Source organism: Notamacropus eugenii, chromosome 3, assembly GCF_028372415.1.
Source record: "Notamacropus eugenii isolate mMacEug1 chromosome 3, mMacEug1.pri_v2, whole genome shotgun sequence".
NCBI lineage: Eukaryota > Metazoa > Chordata > Mammalia > Diprotodontia > Macropodidae > Notamacropus > Notamacropus eugenii.
The window spans coordinates 239,802,553-239,820,924 of NC_092874.1; positions in this window are offsets into that span (position 1 = coordinate 239,802,553).

An 18,372-nucleotide genomic window follows, 5' to 3' on the forward strand; every position below is an offset into this window, starting at 1 on the left:
GTCATTTAATACCTTTCTGCCTCAGTTTCCTCATCTGTAAGATAAGGATAATAACAGCACCTAACTCCCAGACTTCTTTTGAGTTTCAAATGAGATAAGATTTGTAAAGTGCTCAGCACAATGCCTGGCACAAAGTAGATGACATACAAATACTAGATATTATTGTTACTGCTAACAATCACATGTGGTCAAGGTATCATTTTTGCCTTTAATTCAGTTGACAGCATCTTTCAAAGCATGGCACTTCTTACCACTGGGTGAAGGCAAAGATCTGCTTTAAGAAATGAAAACATCTCAATGAATAATTCAAAATCATTTTCTTTATTTCCCAGATTTCCATCAAAGTCTCACGGATTTGTTGTTTCTCAGTTAGCAAACTAGGTATTTCTAAGTCTGAGGATCACAGCTTTAGTGCTAACAGGGATCTCTAAGTGCACCTTAATTTTATAGATAAGGAAAATGATACCTAGGGTGGCTAAGTGATTTTTTTTTAAAGCCAAAGAAAACAAAGTTTATTAAAGATTCGCCATCTTGGGTTGGCTTTTAAGGACCCTAAGCATTTGTGACGCTTGTATTCACAAGCGGGCCAGATAGAATCCCAGCTAGACAGAGTCTGAGCTGGTTTGAATCTGAGCGTCTTCATGGAGGCGAGGGGGAATTTAAATACAGAAAAGACTAGGAGGGATGGGGGGGAGGGGGTCTGGTAGTCTAGAGTGATGGGAGAAGGGGTCTAGGGAGGGTCCTGAGAAGAAGTTCAAAGAGGGAATCCCAGGAGGATCAAAGGCTGGAAACAGCTGGAGGCAATCAAGAGACAACAGACTGGGGGCACCTAGGTGGGAAGCAGGAGGGGCAGTCAAGAGGTAACAGATCATGGCCACAGATTTGAGTATGAAAAGCCAGGTTCTGTGGAGAGATACAAGGAGAATTCAAGGAAGTTCCCAGAGTCTGAACCCCATCATTCCCCCCTTGGTTAAGTGATTTATCCAAGGTCACATAAGTAGAAAAGTGGCAGAATAAGGAATGGAACTTAAATCCCCTCCAAATCTAGTACTCTCAGTCACTGTGTCACATCTGAGAAAAATCAAACACCAATTAAAGTCTATGATAACTTGTACCCTTAAAAATAAAACGTTAAAAAAAATCTTGGAGGGAGGAGGGAAGAGGAGAAAAAAATTGGAACTCAAGATCTTATAAAAGTGAATGTTAAAAAATATCTTTGCATGTAATTGGAAGAAATAAAATACCATTAAGTGGGGGAAAAACAAATTAAAAAACAGACCCAGCATTTAAGCTTATAGAATTCCATATTTAAGACTAACCTCATAGATATTCTACATAAGATTTTAAAAATTGTAGTTAGAATAGGTCAACATAAAGGAAATGTTCAACTTCTATTTCAAGAGTAAAAAGATTGGGAAAAGGACTTATTTGTACAAAAAAAATTATAGCAGTTCTTTTTGTGGTGACAAAGAATTAGAAGTTGAGGGGAAAATGGGAATAAGGTATAAGAAAACTAGAAAGAGCTACTTATGAAGAACCTCAAATGCCAGAGAGCATTTTATATTTCATCCTGAAGATAATAGGGAGCCACAGTAGTTTATTGAATAGAAGTTCATGTTCGAACTGTGACTTTATGTGGGAAAACAGGAAGTAAGTTTTATTTACACACTGATGGGGGGAGGGTGTACAGTGAGGTGAGGGTCAGAAAACTGTTGTGAATGCTCAATAAGCTGTTTGAGGGAAAGCCTATCAGAAAAGAACATGAAGTCACATGGCCAGGGGATGGTAGGAAATCCGAAGTTCAGAATTCTATAAGGGTCCTGCCTCATCCTGACCTGGTTGTAGTCCTTCCAGTGGCCATGCTGGAAGCTACCCTTTTCTTTGGGGAACATAGGCCTTCCTTCCTCTGAACTCCATTTTAATAAATTTTTCTTAATACTGTTTTGTGTGTCAAGTTCGTCTCTAACATTTAGAAGTGACATATTTGGACCTGTACTTTAGAAAATCACTTTAGTGGCTGAATGGAGGATGGATTGTAGGGAGGAAAGGCTTGAATCGGGCAAACCCACTAGCAGGATATAGCAATAGTCCAGGCATAGGGTGATGAGGGCCTGTACTAGAGTGGTGTCAGTACCCAAGATGTAAATTGTTGGACTAGATGAACTCAAAAGTCCTCTTCCAGCTCTGAGCTTTACATGACTCCCTAAGTATTTCATGTAATCTCAGAAGGCTTCTCTAAGAATCCTCCTATTCTCAACTGAGAGGTTTACCACAAGCCTCTACCTAACTGGGATAATAATAAATGGTTCTGGCTTTGGGTTTTTTTCCCCCCAAAACAAAAGCTTTTACTTTTGTGAAGGAGTGTATTTGCATATCAATCTTTAGCCTAGTTTGGCCCATGGTTAGTCCACTGTCGAGCTGCTCACTCAAAAGACCAAAGAGAAAGACACTGGAAAAAGCCTATTTTCTCATACCAGGTTATATACTATTACCCCATTTCAAATGCATCATACATAGGTATAGAGAAACTGGTGTCTGAAGTTTTAGGAGCCAATGTTGAGAATTGTTTTTGCATACAACTGAGAAATAAGAAATATAGATAATGGGGTATAGAAATTCATCTTGCCCTACAAGAGGAGAGAAGATGGAGATAAGGGAAGGGAGAGGTGTGATACAAAGAAGGGCAGATTGGGGAAAGGGATAATCATTGGGGAAAGGGGTCATCAGAATGCACGGCGTTTTGGGGTGGGGGAAGGGGAGAGATGGGGAGAAAATTTGGAACTCAAAATTTTGTGGAAATGAATGTTGAAAACTAAAAATAAATAAATAAACATAAAAAAGAGAGAGAAACTGGTTTCTGATCATCAGTATCCTCACCCCCATCCCATCCCTAGCCCTTTATAGTCACAAAAAATAAGGGGCTTTTTTACCTTTTATTTAATAAAGTTGCAGCAGTATTATTTTTTTTCCACTTTGAATGAATAGTAGTAATGGAGCAATGGGACCTGGATCCCTGATAGGAAAAGATCACGTCTCTGGAAGCAACCCATTCCCTGAATTTTCCTATACATTTCAGCAGCCCAGATCACTGGAACCACAACCCAAGGCACCTGGCCCAGCCCAGATTACTTACCATTCAATCTCACTTGGATTCTTTTCACTACCCTTTTTGTATAGAAGCATCAACTTCATCTTCATTCATTTGCAGGTTCACTGAGAACCCTTCCTTCTTCTGTTAGCATTGCAATAAACTTTACCACTTGACTGGAAGACAGTTTGAGTGTGTAAATTCATTCCAGGGAGATGCTGCCCTGTACCCTTGCAACCCTAAACCACTTCAGTAGTATTTGTGGGTTAAATGGGATTTTGTGGACTAGCCTGGGAATTATATATGATGGTGAAAATTAAATTTTAAAGGTGTTTATTAAGCACTTATTAATGTGCTAACTTCTTTACAAATGCCACTTCATTTTATTCTTACAATATAGATAAGGATACTAATGCAAAAAGAGTGACTTACTCAGAGCCTCACAGCTGGTAAATATTCCAACTCTCTATCCACTTTGTCACCTAGCTACCTCCTTATGAGCTACTGGGTCAAAAAACATGTTCTAAAATACAAACAACTGATTTTTAAAATCAGTCTAGTTGAAAGATGGGAACTACTTGTATCCTTTTAGAACTTAAGAGGATGTTCTAAACTCTTGAGTCCAAAAAAAAAAAATTACCCAATTTTATAATCAGTCTATCCTAGTTGCAAACGTTGATATTTGGGTGCTGTACCCCAAAATACTGACACGCCAGGTCCTGCTCGAATGAATTCAACACAAGCCTTCTTAAAGCCAAATAAAACAAAGTTTATTAAAGATTCCCCTTACTGGGTTGACTGTTAAGGAGCCTAAGCATTTGTAATGCTTGTATACACAATCAGGCCAAATAGAATCTCAGCTAGACAGACTGAGCTAGATTGAATCTGAGTACCTTCGTGGAGGCAAGATGGAACTTAAATACAGAAAAAGACTAAGGGAAGCATCCACTTGTTGCCCAGTAGTCTGGAGTCCCAGGGATGATCTTGATAGATCAAACCCAGGGAGGATCCACAATTCAGGCTGGGCAACTTGGACTTCAAGAGAATGCTATCAAAAGGATGCTAGGATGAAAGGAAGAGAATGCTAAATGGTGATAAACAGGGAGTATCTGGACTGGGAGAAATGGAAGGGGAATCCAAGGAGCGCTGCCCCCCCACCCTCCCAACCCCCCCCCCACCACAGCCAGACTTTCCAGGGCCCTCCAGACAAATGTGACAAAGGTCCTCCCAATCCAAGGGGAAAAGATCTTGGCTTGGGCTTGTATCCCATCATCATCATGTCTCTTTTCCAGAGCAATTTATTCCCTTTCATCAAATCATTTTTGCAGTGCCTACTGGCCTACCAATTACTCTATTTTTCCTAAACTGTCATGATCAGTGTAAATCAGCCAAGGGAATTTGTTGATGGAGCAGAGATTGATCTAAGAACCAGAAGGTGCGGTTCTAATGCTCTCTACATTACAGCTGAAACCAGCCTAAGCAAGCTGTTCAGCTACCAACCATTCCCAGCATAATTATTGTTAATTTTCTTGGAAAGATAAGTCTTCTACTCCAGTAGATATGTCAGCTAACAAGAATGTGTTGGAATGTAAAATTGGTTGGTCTGTACTTGTTTATAGGGTATGTTATGTGCCAAATCTAGGAAAAATTAAGAAGACATTTTTGAAGGTCAGAGTTCTAATAGTCATCCTTCCATGGCCAAAGTAGAGTACACAATCATAGAAATGTTATCTAAATGAGGCAGGAATAAGTGGTGAGGAGGCAGAGCCACAATGGTAAAGTCAGGGACTCACCTGATCTCTCCTAAATTCTTCTCCAAACAACTTTAAAATAATGCCTCAAAATGAATTCTGGACCAGCAAAAGGAGGGAGTGAAACAATTTTCCAGCCCAAGACAATTTCGGCAGTTGGCAGAAAATGTCCATCTCCCTGGGGTGAGAGTAGAGTGCAGCCCAGGGCAAGGCAAACTCTGGCAAATCTTGGGGGTGGCTGCATGGGCAGTGGAAGATTTCAGAGGTCTCAGCTTTTAACTAGTCAGAAAGACAGTACAGGAAGGGGACTCTTTGCTGGCACTGGGTGCAGGACTCTGTTGCATTGTCCATACTTGGTTCCAGGGCTAGAAAGAGCACTACCATTGCTTGCCTTCTCAATGACGGGGGAAGAGAGAAAGGGAGGGAGAGAATTTGAAACTCAAACTTTTAAAAAATGAATGTTAAAAATTTTTACGTGTAGTTGGAAAAAATAGAATATTTTTTTAAAATAGCAAGTTGAATTTCCCTCAGAATCTGCTTCATTAGTTTAATTTAATATTTAACCATCCTTCCCACCTCACTTCCCCCCGCTAAACCAACATTCTTCTATATTACTTAGACTGAAATTTGTTTGCTGTTTTCTTTTGTAGGGGGAGGGGGTTGTTGTCTGAAGTAATTGGATAATGGTCTCAATTTTCTTTGAATTGCTTTGGCTGTAAATTCCTGGCCTGTGGGAGGCTTGTGTTATATACTTAAGGGACAGCTGAATGTAGGAGTAGAGGAGGTATGTGAGACATGAAAATAAGCACTGGTCCACATGCCCAGAAGAAATAAAGGCCAGTCAAATGAAAATCAGAGACTAAATCTTATTGTAAATATAATATGTTTTTTCTTTCTTTTCTGTTCTCTCTATGATTCTCATGGGAGCCTATTAATGTAGAACTCTGTGTATATTCATTCAGTCTAATGCTTATTTTCTTTTAGTCTATAGATGTTGGATACTTCCCATTTCAGAGTATCATACATTCAGACTTGGTGACCAAGCAGTATAACTGTATCCAGCTTGAGGGTAAGCCCTCACATGTAGCCTACGTAGTCTGATTATTCCATCTCTATCTCTTACTGGCTTGTTATCTTATTTAATTTCTCCTCTCAGGTCTAGGGCAATCAGGGATATGTTTGAACATTCCTCAATAATTACTAAAATTTTAACATCTTGCTAATCAATTAACTCAATCCCCTGACCTAGTTTGTAATTAACCTGGAAAACACTATTTTTCCATACATTTTTTTACTCTCTCTCTCTCTCACATACACATACACACACACACACAGATAGATAGATATATAGATAGAGAGATGTATTTATGAAAGCCCTAGTAAACAATTTATCAGCACTGTGGAAGAAAATACTATATATTGTTAAGTACAAGCTTCCAGAAATAATTTTTATCAATTTATCATTATTCTAATCCAAGCATTGTTTTGCTTAGAGAGAGAAATGCTTAGAGAGATTTGCGTGTACTCATGCCCTCAAGCATCTGTCTCTACAAGTCATTTTAAAGTCCCAATTTATAGAATTCTTGAATTCTGTCAGTAATTTCAGTCAAGATTGAGTGAGGGTTCAGAGTTAGGTAGCATTTCATCCGACAATTTACTTCATTAGACAGAAAAATAGCCACAACTTTTAGCATACCTTGTTGAGAATCATTTTCCTAACAAGCTTTTGGACATTTTTTGGTCCACACCCTTTAAGGGTGTTACTTTCCAGTTGATCACAGGTAATGTTACTCAGGGGCAGGTGGTAAATGCCTGTAATTTCTATTGCTGGGGAGGCTGAGATTGGTAGATCCCTGTGAGCTCAGGAGTTCTGAGGCTGATGCCTAGTGGGTGTCCACATTGTCTAACACCAATATGGTGAGCCCCAGGGATGGAGGGAGGGTGAATGGGAACAGATTTAGTGAAGACTTCTCAGGGATACGGAGTCTTCTCCCTGGAGTGGAAGAGACCTTAGGCCCAGGTTACCATTCCTCCAGTCAGGTGATTTCCATGTAAGGCTATGTGGTACATTAGGATCAGTGATTGGATATGACTCACTAACTCCTCAATACCTAATTTGCATATGCTCAGGCAGTCTGCAGTCCTCACATAGGTCCACCTGATTTGCACAAGTTCTCAATGCCCAATTCGCATGAGTCCTCAATGTTTCATTTGCATATATTTTCAATGCTTCATTTGCATATAATGTGTATTTTTGCGGGCTTCGTAAAGTCAGGGGAGCAGTAAATTTGAACCGGGTTCCAAAAGGGATTGGTTAGATTTCGAGCCTAGAATGTAAGACCTTGCTTCTCAGCCAATGAGAACAATGGTCAGCTGTGGGAGGGGGAATTTCCGCATCAGAGTCTACATAAATGGCCATTCTGCTTCTGTAAGGCGCCTCCCGACTCCAGCTTTACTGGTGAAGGGACTGCCTGCTTCTTGGGAGAACTGAATAAAGGAGATTTTCTGTTTTTACCTTGAGACACCTCTGAACAGTCAATTTGAGTAAGGTGTGTGTGTGGGGGGGTGTTCGTGCTTCCCCTACACAAGGTGGGTGGGGTGGAAAGGGAGACACCAAACTACCTAAGGAAAGGCAGACCAATTTAGGTTAGAAACTGAGCAGGTCAAAGCTTCCCTAGTGATCAAATGGGGTCAGGCCCATGAATGACTGCTTTACTTCTAGAATGTTGTTATCTACCCTCCAGTCTAGAAGAGGTGATGTTATGACCTGCACATGAATTAGATTTAAGTGAGGCAGAGCTGGACAAAGTTATCAGCCTCCAGCGGCAAGACAAAAGACTGGCAATGACCCAGGATGGAGCAGATGACCTTGGCCTTTCTAAATTAAGTCTTTCCCAGGTCTCAGTTGGTCTGAGGCAACACTCATTCAATGACTAAGGGTAAAGTGAGAGTTGGGACAAAAGATGGCCTTATTTACCAACACTAAATGTCAATCTGAGAGGAGAAGACCCTCAGGTTTCTGGCCAGAACAGAAAACAATTGTTACTTACATTTATTCTAAGTCACCAAAACCTAAACTATGGGAGGTTTGGGTTGGGGGCTATTATTGACCATTCAGTGAAAACCAGGGTGATTTGGGTTTAAAGGCTAATCAAGTAAATTCATTTGCAACACAATGAGCTTTTTTAAAACCTGTTTTTTCAGAGTTATAGTTCAAGAAATTCATAAGTGAAAACTGAACAGCAAAAAAAGTAAATTGTTCCAGCTTTTTAAATATATATATTTAGAAAAAATTTTTTAAAATCTAGCCCCCAAACCCCAAAATATTTTAGAACATATAAGCGACCAAAAATTATACCATGGATAGAGCAGCCACATGTAAAGATATGGCACCTCAAGTGGAGAGAGGGACCACATGTGGTGAGGTAAGAAGAAGGAGGAGGAGAAGGAGAAGACCCTGAAACTGGGGTGCGGGGATCCCCAAAGAAAACCGGACGCAGAGGCCCACCTACTCACCTCCCCCAGCATCCCACGGGGTAGGGGAAGAAATTGGAATCAGAGTGGAAACTTTCGAGAAAGTAACAAGATCAGAAAATCCTGTATGTCAAAAGTAAATAATATGATCGGACTCTTGGTTTCTTTGTTTGGGGGACTGCATATTGAACTTGTTTGTCAGACTTGTGTCTCCTAGACTGTGCTGTCCCCCTGCAGATGGTCATGCAACAAGGACACCTGTTCTACATTCTCCTCATCCCTTGGACTCCACTACAGCCTCATTTCACTCTCCTCCCCACTCCCACTCAGGCAGGGACAGTGCCTTTGTTCCTCTCTCAAAAGCATTTTGGGTTGGATGGTGAAGCAGACAGCAATGCTGAGGCAGAGAAGGAGGCAGGAGGCCGGATGTGAGGTAAGATGCAGGGAGTGACTTTTCAGAAAGTGATGCAAGAAGATTATGCCTTGAAGCCCCTCACCTTGGGGACTGGCCTGTGTGCTTTCTAGCTATGCTGTGTTCTGGGTCTTACCTTGAACCACTTCTGTTCCTACCCCACCTGATTCCTGATTCTCGCCCTATGCCAAGGGTTAGGCCTGATTCCTCAGCACCGGAAGTCTAATGCCTTAATTCAAATAGGGAACTCTGTGGGATGGGCAGAGTACGTGATTACTGGGTGTGTCGCCATCATGCCTGGGATACTAGCTTATTTCCCGTAGCTCTCCTCCTATCTCCTGAAGATCCTGCCTGGGATTTTTCATTTGAGCACTCACAGGATATTACAGGCAGCCTCTTGGATGTGAAGCATTCGCTCCAGCCTGATATCTCTCCCTACCTCCTCCTGGGAGTCGGGATTTCTCTCCCTTCTTTCCCCTCATTGTGACCTCATTTTTGATCATTTTACTCGCTCTTATACTTGGTTTGTACTTGTTTAACCTCCTGGTTCAATCTGTGTCTTCTCATCCACAATAACTTTTAGGGCACCCACCCCTGCCCTTGATAACCCTGAGTGACTTGCCTCTCTCCACCCTGGACTTAGGTGGCACTGCATTCTGCCCCCCCACACTGATCACCGCCAACCTATTCTGGCCCCTGAAGTGTACTCTTCATCCCTATTCAGCAGGAAGCAGCTACTGAAGACAATGACCTTCACTCCTTTTCCCCAAAAGAATTCTCCTACCTAGTGGTGGAGTGGGGAAATGATGTGTATAGAAATAGTGCCCTGAGAGTTAAAATAATATTGATTGACTTTGTGAAGCCCTTGGTGCGCTAAAGTCTTCCCTCACCACAAAACTTGCCCTTATCCTGGACCAGATAATTCCCTGTCCCCACCCCTCACCCTGGGGAATGGAATTTCCTTATCTTGAGACATTCATCGTTCCCTCCCTGTGCTTTTATCTTGCCAGACTTCTTTATCTTGCAAGACTTACCCTAGATCTCCAACCCCCCCAAGGAAATCCTAAAATCATCCTATATAAGTCTGGTCCTTTTTCTATATCACTGCCTTTGTTTAGCTCCTTGCTAAATCTCAGATCCCCTGCTTTTGCATCAATAAAGCTCCCAATGGCTTCAGAAAAGATCTAAGTGAATTCATTCACATTTTGAACCAGCTCTCCCATCTCTCTCTTCCACAAGAAGAAGAAGGAAGAGGAGGAGGAGGAAGAGAAGAAGAAAAAGAAGAAGGAGGAGGAGGAAAAGAAGATTCCCCAAGATTTTGCTCAAATTGGCAGATTGGGCCCCAGGGGGAGGCTACTACTACCCTCCATCTTCTAGCCTAAGCAAGATAAGGGACACCCATCTTACTCTCTTGTCCATCCGCTACAACCCCAAACTGAAGAGATCTCTTACTCATCATTATCCTCATTCCCCTCAGGGTATGATGAAAGAGTGCTACTCTTAAGGAGATAAGTCAATGTCACCTTAACCTTGCAAGTGAATTGGGTTTCAGTGAATCAGAGCTGTGCAAAGTCACCAGCTTCACTTTCTCCTCTGGAACCATATGGGTTCAGTGGCAAGAGAAAGATCAGGAGGACTAGAGATGGCCCAGGATGCAGTGGGAGACCTCAGCCTTTTTTAAGCTAAGGTCTTTCCTGGGTCTCCGTTTGTCTGAAACAAAGAATGACTTCTTTTACCTAATCAAAAAAAGGAACAACAATGAGCAGTATCCCCCTTTAAGAGATGATAATACTGAAGCCTAGGTTAAGTGGCTTTCCCAGGGTCACATAGTAAGTATCTGAGGCCAGATATAAACTCAGACCTTCCTGATTCTGATGGGGTATAGACTCTTGGAACCTCCTTGAATTCTCCTTGAATCTCCCCACTTTCGTAATCAAATCTGTGGCCATTATCTGTTACCTCTTGATTGCCCCATCTGCTTCCCACCCAAACCCTCCACTGTCTGATATCTCCTCTTTGCCTCCAGCTGTTTCCAACCCTTGACCAGTCATCCCCTCCTTGGACTTCTCCTCAAGACCCTCCCTAAGCCTCTCCTTCCTTCACCCTAGGCTACCAGACCACCCCCAGATCCCTTCTACAGTCAATCCTGTATTTAAGTTCCATCTTGCAACCATGAAGGCACTAAGACTCAATCCACCTCACACTCTTTCTAGTTGAGATTCTATCTGGCCCGCTTGTGAATACAAGCATCACAAATGCTTAGACTCCTTAAGAGTCAACCCAATATGGTGAATCTTTAATAAACTTTGTTTTTCTTTGGCTTTAAGAAGGCTTGAGTTGAATCTATTTGAACAGGACGTGGCATGTTGGTATTTTGGAGTCCCCCAGCAACCCTGAACCTCAACAGTTCCAGACCCAGTGCACAGTGCTATCTAACTGCTCATTACAAACGAGACAAATAATTACTTATAACGTATCACTTGTGAGAAAGATTGACAAGTCACCTCTAACTATCACTCATACTGCTGTCTTCTCAATTCTAGAAACATCATCCTACCATGTCTCTCTCGATACCAATTAAAGTCTCTTCTTAAGAATTATCTTCATTCAAATTGTGGTATATCAATGTAACGGAATACTATTGTGCTATAAGAAATGATGAGCAGGCAGACTTCAGAAAAAACTGGAAAAGATAAATATGAACTGATGCTGAGTGAGGGGAGCAGAACCAGAACATTGTGCATAGTAACAGCCACAGTGTGTGAGGACTGTTTCTGATAAACTTAGCCCTTCACAGCAATGCAAGGACCTAAAACATTCCCAAAGAACCTTTGAGGCAAAATGCCTTCCACATGCCCAGAAAGAATTATGGAATCAGAATGAAGCAGACTATTTTCTCTTGTATTATGTTTTGATTTTTCTCATGGTTTCTCCCATTCATTTTAATTCTTCTATACAACATGATTAATGTGAAAATATGTTTAATAGGAATGTATATGTACAGCCTATATCAGATTGCAAGCCATTGTGGGGAGAGGAAGGGGGGGGCATTTAAAACTTATGGAAGGTAATGTTGAAAACTAAATATAAATAAACTAAAAAAAAGAATTATCTTCATTGTATTTTTTCATAGGAGTAAAAGATAGTTCTCTCAGGCAAGAAGTTCTCTTAGTCCTTTCTCTTTATACCTCACTCGTTCTTTCTCTAGCATTACAATTAACTTTCCAGACTGACAAGCTGCCATTCCTCAAGTCCTTGCTGCTTCTTAAAGATATAGAATCAGCGTCTGCAGGAGACACTATTGAAGGTGTTATAACAATTTTCCCCACAGTCAAAATTTATTTAGTCATCTGAAAAGTCATTTGTGACATATCAAATCTACATTAATATTATGTACAATGAAAAAAAGCCTTATTTGACAAGAGACTTCAATAAGGTGAAAAAATACACTAGCAGGAATAGTAACAATAATGGTTAATATGTTGTATGTAAAACTACATAGCTTTTGTTCTATATCATATAGAACATATTATGAATATAAACATAACACTGTATATATACACATCCCCCCAGCCTAGGAGTTGTCTTAGATTCCTCACTATCTCTCCTGTTCTTTCCCCACCCCTACATCTACAATGTTACCAAGACTTTTCAATCTTAACTTTGCTACTTCTCTAGAGCATACTCCGTTCTCTCCTCTGATACTGTCACCACCCTGGGGTGGGACCTCATGACTTCACACCTGGATTATTTCAGTAGCCTGCTTGTGGGTCTACCTCCTTCAATTCTCTTCCCACTCCAATCCATCCTTCATTTAATCACCAAAGTGATTTTCCTAAAGTAATACCCTTCCCCCCACTCAATAAACTCCAGTGGCTTCCTATGGCCTCCAGGAGCTAATACAAAATCCTTTGCTTGCCATTCAAAACCCTTCATGACCTAGCCCCAGCCTATCTTTCCATTCTTCTTGTTTCTTACTCCCTGACACACACTCTTCAATCCAGTGACAATGGCCATTTTGCAGTTTTCCTCAAATAAGAAATTTCATCTCTTGGCTCTAGGTATTTTCTCTGACTGTTCTCCATGCCTGAAATACTCTTCCTTTTCATCTCTACCTACTGGTTCCTCTGGCTTCCTTTAAGTCCTACCTAAACTCTCATCTTCTAAGACTTATGATGAAAAATATTATCCATCCCCAGAGAAAGAACTGATGGTGTCTTGGTATAGATTAAAGCATACTTTTTTACTTTCTTTTTCTTGAGTTTTTTAATCTATGTTTTCATTCACAATATGAGCATTATGGATATATTTTACATGATTACACATGTACAACTCATATCAAATTGCTTGCTTTTTCAGTGGTGGAGGATGGGGGAGGATGGAGGAGGGGAGAAAATTTGGAACTCAAAGTTTTAAAAACGAATGTTAAAAAATTGTTTAGACATGTAACTGGGATAAAGAAAAATACTAAAAAATAAAATAAAAAACATAAAATTCCACCTTCTAAAAGAAGCTTTTCTGAATCCCTCTTAATTCTAATGCCTTTCTTCTCTTATTTCTTTCCTATCCATCCGGTAAACAGTTTGTATGTATTTGTTGTCTTGCCTATTTAATTGTGAGCTCCCTGACGACAGGGACTATCTTTTGCCTCTTTTTGTATTTCCAGCACTTAGCACAGTGCCTGACACAAAGCAGATATAAATGTTTGTTGACTACTGACACAGAAAAAAAGTGCAAAGCAATATTATATATAATTCAGCAATGAACTACATCTGATTTTTTGAGTAACTCTGTCTTCTGCAACATTTTTAGCTTACAACGTTTTAGTCAGTTATAGGTTGAATGATTCCAGTTCTCTGTGACCAATTTATCCTAGTACTTAAATTGATTGATGGTAGAAGCTCAGTATCAGGACTTCTAATAAACTCTGTGGCTTTTCTATTAACCTTATGAGATGCTACCATTGAGTTTCTAAGAAAGAAATGTATTATTTTGGTTTTATCCCTCCCGCTTGTCTGAAAATGGGTTCTTCTCAGTCCTAGCCAAAGTTATGGAGTTTATTTTGCACAGTGTCTGTCTCTTTCAGAAACTTTCTGTTCTGACTTGGAAGTTAGCTGGGTTTTAACATTCTTGGGCTTCCTCTCAATAAAGGAGCTTTTTGGGGGGAATCTTTTAATAGTTTGTTTGTATCAAGGTAATTATTTGTTCTCAGTTTCTTTATATATAAATTATCTTGATTTTTTATAGATGTATGCCTGGCAAATTCATGTATTTCTACCTGGTTATTGAGTCTCTGTTTAGCTCCTATTTCAAATGTCTCAAATCATTTCTGAACACCAAAGGTTTTTCAACAAAACTGTCACCTTGCTTTAACTCTTGATGATAGTTAGGTGTCATACTATCATTTGTTTCTGGATGCTGGTCCTTTGGCCAACTTCCCCCAGACCATGCGATAATTCTCTTCTGGAGTGCACTTGTGTATTTCTAGCTACTAATCTTGCCCAGTTACTGCCATAATTACTACAAGGGAAGAGTCCTTCCTGGACTCATCAGGGAAAAGAGAGGAAGATCTTGTTTCTGAACTGATAAAGAAAAGACTGACAAGGTTTCTATTTGAAATTAGTCCAAAGGCTTCAGACTAAGAAAAAATTTTAATGCTTCCTTAATATTTCTAAAAAGAAACTTAAAAAATTCATAGGAGTTTTGGAATGGAATTATTTTGTAAATCTTAAAGCTATATATAAACATGAGCTATGGAAGTGGGCCACACTTTTCCATGACTAATTGTATATGTGTTTGTACAGATAAGTATACCTGGAGAGTTAAATAGGGCTTAGGTAGAGCATATAGAGAGCTGCTCTGACTGCTTCTGACCAACTATGTGTGCTAGCTCAGTACTTGGATACTATGGAGATGATAAAGCAATAGCCATGTTGGTCACTGATCAGAAAGAACCAATGACTCAGTGGACCTTCAAAAAGGGAGTGACAAACCCTGTCTTTTTAATCCTTTGACCCTCCAAGATCAAATATCACATAACTTTGGAACAACTGTGATGTGTAGGGGAAGGGCAATTTGTCCTTTTACTGACCCTGGCCACCATGTTGCTGTGAGCAAGTAACCTAGAAGACTTTTCTTAAATGAGATTGGATCTCTGAGCTCTAGCTTCATGATCTATTTTGTGTTTCTTTGGCAACTGAAGAACACTCAGCACAGTACTTGACATATAACAAGTACGCGACAAATGCTTGTTGACTAACTTAATAATGTTGATCTTGAGACAGATATATCTAGACTATGAGATTACTTGGTGAGTTCAAGAGTTTCAAAGGTCTTTGGTTCCTTGGTTAGAGCTAACTAGTAGCAGGGAGAGTTTCTTTATTGGAAGAGATGAGCACCCACAAAAGGAGGTTAAGCTGTGGCCTGAGTGGCCAGAAGATATGTGCTTTGAGAGAGCAGCATAGAGCTGAAGTGAAATGTAACAGTACTTATCCACAAAGTGCTCTAGATTCTGATGACATTTAAAACTTAGCTTCCCAGAAGAATATGAGGGTAGTTACTGAATCTTGTTTTATATCTTTCTGTCAATGTGTGCTTGTGAGTGTTTTTATCATTTCTTTTGTGTGTAGGAAATAAATACCTGTTTCACATCTGATTTGTATTCTACATCAAATATCGTTCTACTTTTTCATTTGGGGAGATCCTTGACATATGGCAAACCTAAGCTTTTAGCAATTATTCCTAATGGCAGTGAGTTGAGGGAGTGACAGAGGAGGCTGGGATAAAATGAACCAAAGAGTTCGAAAAGAAAGAGCCTTACCCCTCTCAGTCAAGTTCAAGGTACCTTCCTGCTGGACTGAACCCACTATGGACTGCATGCATTCCAGTGATAGAGTTCCTTTAGTAGCAAAGAACAAGGTATAGCACTTAGTCCCTTGCACCCAATATTATTCATCACTGTTAGATAAGTATATATTCTTTATATCAATGAATGAAGTATCTCCAACAACACAGGTTCCTGGAAGCCCTTGAACCTAAACACATGATGATTTCATAAGCTGACAGTAGTCTATACTAAGCATTGGCAAACTATGTCCTGTGGGCTAAATCGGGCCAGCTGCCTGTTTTGTACATCCCACGAGCTGGAAATGTTTTTTAAAATTTTAAAAGAAAGTTTGTAGTTCACTGGCCATTCAAAAACAGGGGGCAACTTAGATTCAGCCATAGTCTGCTGAACTGTATCAATCTAATCAACCCCTGGTATATGCCCAAGAGCCTTGAACTATAAGACATGCTTTCCCTTATGTTAAAATATTAACGCAGGAGAATATTATATTCAGTGGGCTTTGGTGCAACAAAGGTGTCAAAACTGAATGCAATGCAAATTTGCATATATTTGCAACACCTACTTTCTTTGCTTTTTAGCAGAACTAAATTAATGGAGAATAAGGCTCCTGATTTATTTCAGAGCATTTTATATTTGAAATCCAAAAATACATTCTTTTTAAAAAAAAATCACCATTATGAAGCAGACCTAGAGATGGGTGGAGGTGAGGGTGGAGGAGTACCCCAACACATCCCATGCTTCAAAGGACACCAGCATATAAAGAGAGGGTAAATTAGGGGCTCATTTTAATCTGCCATCTGGCACCTTCCAATTTTAGTTAATTATTTTTGCTAAAAATAACAAGTGCCAAGCTCTTCTTTGCTGCTGGAAGTGTCGTCGGTGTCCTCTAAAAATGAGGCCCTGGGACAAAGCTCTGGTCTCCCTGCCCTAGTTAGAGCTCTGGAAATACATTTGAATGGTACTAAGTGAATTTAGACTAGAATAACTTATTGGTAATGAAAGAGTTTTGTTTTTTTTTGATATTTTAACAGTCTATAAAAAGATTGGAAAATTATTACTTCTGAAAATCCTTAAGAAGAGGACATGGGACTAAAATAATTCTAGGTGATATAATTCTGGACAGTAAGTGATGTATCAGACATAAAAATATAAACATGATGACAAATAATTTTCAATATAGTTTAAAATTTCCAAGTTATTTTTATATGCATCCTACTTATAAATGTAAAAGCCACATAGAAATGAGAGCTGTTGTTATTATGATTATTCAGCAGAGCTCAAGTGCTGCACTAGTGCAATGAGAATTTTATTTTTTGCTATTCTGAACCTGACAAATACAAATAACCATGAGTGTTTCTAAATACAGAGATAAATAGAGAAAGAGGATTGTCTATCAGTCAATCAGCTAACGAACATTTATGTGCCTGCCATGTGCCAGGTATACAAAAAGAGGCAAAAGACAGCTCCTGCCCTCAAGGAGCTTATATTCTAACATACTATGAATTTCTATTACATATAGTTTGCATGTTTTAAAAGTATGTAATTAATTCAATTTGTCCTGATTGTCATCTCCCTCTAAATGTTCTTTTTTTCTTCTGTGCATTAAAAAAATTCATTATCATTCTTTTTTATTTTTCTTCTTCATCTCCTTCTTCTCCTTGCTCCTCCTTTTCTTCCTCTTCTCCTTTTTTTCCCTTTTTAAAAAATAGATGGTTATTGGAAATTCCCACATTGATAACTATCTCCTTTTTAAAAAAGTATTTATTTATTTTTAGTTTTCAACATTTACTTCTACAAGATTTTGAGTTCTAAATTTTCTCCCTGTCTCTACTTTCCCCCCACTCCAAGATGGCATGCATTCTGATTACCCCTTCCCTCAGACTATCCTCCTTTTTATCATCCCCCCTCTTATCCCCTTCCCCTTTACTTTCTTGAAGAGCAAGGTAGATTTCTATACCCCATTGCCTATATATCTTATTTCCCAGTTGCATGTAAAAACAATTTTTTAACATTTGTTTTTAAAATTTTGAGTTCTAAATTCTCTCCTTTCTTCCTTCCTCACCCACCCATATTGAGAAGACAAGCATTTCAATATGTTATGCATGTGTAGTTATGCAAAACACTTCCATAATAGTCATGTTGTGAAAGTCTAACTATATTTCCCTCCATCTTGTCCTGACCCACAATTATTCTATTTTCTCCTTTGACCCTGTCCATTTTGAAAAGTGTTTGCTTCTGACAACCCTTTCTCCAATCTACCCTCCCTTCTATCATACCCTCCTTATTTCCTTCCCCCCTACTTTCCTGTAGAGTAAGATATCCAGTTCAGTGTGTATGTTGTTCCCTCCTTAAGCCAAATCCAATGAGAGTAAGTTTCACTCATTCCTTCTCACCTCTCTCCCTCATTCAGTCTATTGTGAAACCTTTTTCTTGCCTCTTTTTTGTGAGATAATTTACCCCATTCTATCTCTCCCTTTCTCCTTCTCCCAATATATTCCTCTCTCATCCCTTAATATTATTTTTTTAGGTATCATCCCTTCATATTCAACTCACTCTGTGCCCTCTATCTATCATCTATCTATCTATCTATCTATCTATCTATCTATCTATCTATCTATCTATCTATCTATCTATCTATCTATGTATCTGTCTATCTATCTATCATCTCTTCCAACTACCCTAATACAGAAAAAGGTCTCATGAGTTACCAATATCATCTTTCCATATAAGAATGTAAATAGTTCAACTTTAATAATTCTCTTATGATTTCTCTTTCTTGTTTACCGTTTCTTGATTCTTG